At 57.8% G+C, this 1,561-nt stretch overlaps 1 protein-coding gene across 1 annotated transcript in view; it reads left to right on the forward strand.

The window, feature by feature from the left end:
• The first annotated feature begins 1,221 nt into the window (after positions 1 to 1,221).
• EIF2AK2 (eukaryotic translation initiation factor 2-alpha kinase 2) overlaps positions 1,222 to 1,561 on the forward strand; it is a 30,575-nt gene continuing 30,235 nt past the window's right edge. The window contains exon 1 of the mRNA XM_010838606.1: positions 1,222 to 1,484. The gene's annotated coding sequence lies outside the window, so the exon portion shown is untranslated. The remainder of the gene's footprint in view (positions 1,485 to 1,561) is intronic.

The following is a 1,561-nucleotide window of genomic DNA, read 5'->3' on the forward strand; positions in this document are numbered from 1 at the left end:
TCTGGTTCTAATTCTAGCTCCCTTGCTTACCAGCTGTTACTTAACTTCTCTGTGCCTCGGACCTCGGTTTTCTCATCTGTTAAATGGGCATAGTGATGGCACCTACCTTGTAATACTGCTGTGAGATGGGTACTCAGCACTCCTCAGTCACTCAGTCAAGGTGCCAGTATTACTCTGGGAGTGTGATAGTCCATTAGATGAGGAGGATGTCTTGTCTTGCTCCTCTGTCCACGGGATTTCCAAGGCAAAAATACTGGAGTGGGTTCTCTTCTTGGGGAATCTTCCCAACCCAGGGAACAAACCGGATCTGCGGCATTGCAAGCAGATTCTTTACCGTCTGAGCCACCAAAACTTGCCTCAGGATATCTTGCAGGATTTAAAAATTTCTCATTAAAAATCCTACTGGTAAGGACTTTGGTTGTAAACTCCAGGAGACCCCTCAGGAAGCAGATGGCTCTCCTAACTGCTGGCTGGTACCTGGTACAGCAGGTGCAATTACCTGTTGAATAAATGAATGGTTAGATGGAAACAGAGAGAAGGGAGATTATGCTTCTGCATCCCCCGTCTGGGTTGCTGTGAGGAGAGGTGCTTCGTTGGTTACGGGCAATGGAATCCTGGCTGTGCCTTGGCAGAGTTGATTTACTCAGTTTCTTCCATTATGAAATGGAGCCAATGATATCCAGCCCCTCCAGTACAGTTCAGTCGCTCAGTCGTGTCCGACTCTGCGACCCCGTGGACCGCAGCACGCCAGGCCTCCCTGTCCATCACCAACTCCTGGAGCCCACCCAAACCCATGTCCATTGAGTCGGTGATGCCATTCAACCATCTCCTCCTCTGTCATCCCCTTTTCCTACTGCCCTCAATCTTTGCCAGCATCAGGGTCTTTGCAAATAAGTCAGCTCACCCCACCCCAAATGCTGGCGTTGAAGAGGCAAGGGGAGCATTTACGGCAGAGGGCCTGCCACGTTGCGGGCCTCGGAGACCTCAATGCCCTCCCCATCTCCCGGAGGACCCTGCCCCGCACCGGGGCCGGCGACAGTCCCAGCAGCCGGGGTGGGGGCTGCAAGGCCCTGGACGTCCGCGCGCGGACTCCAGGTGGAGGCCTGACGCGGGTTTCAGGCGATCGCGGGGCCTGTGCGGACCCGTGCGGGAGGGGCCGGGGCGGCCGAAGGAAGGCGGAGTCCGTCGGGAAAACGAAACCAAGAGCGAGCCGCCCAGACTCGCCGAGCTTCCGCTGACTGTAGCGGCGCGGGAGCTGCGAGGGCCGGCAGCTGGAGCCAGCGCGGAGCGAGCCCGCCTGTCCGCCTCCCCAGCCCGGGACTGGACGCCGATAAGAGGCCCCGGACCCCTGCGCCGCCGCCCCGGTAGCGCTGTCCGAGGCCCGCAGCCGAGTGCTGGCCCTGGCTGGACCAGGGGAAAGCATCCTGCAGCGCGGTGGGAGCTGACAGTCATTTTCTTCCCGCGAAGAATTTTTAAACCAGCAGGTAACCACTAACCCGGGCCTGGTTGCTGGGGGGAGGGGAACCCGTGGAAAACGGAAAAGTCCTGTGGCTTGATAGAC

This window comes from Bison bison, unplaced genomic scaffold (genome assembly GCF_000754665.1).
Source record: "Bison bison bison isolate TAMUID 2011002044 unplaced genomic scaffold, Bison_UMD1.0 scf7180017864100, whole genome shotgun sequence".
Lineage (NCBI taxonomy): Eukaryota > Metazoa > Chordata > Mammalia > Artiodactyla > Bovidae > Bison > Bison bison.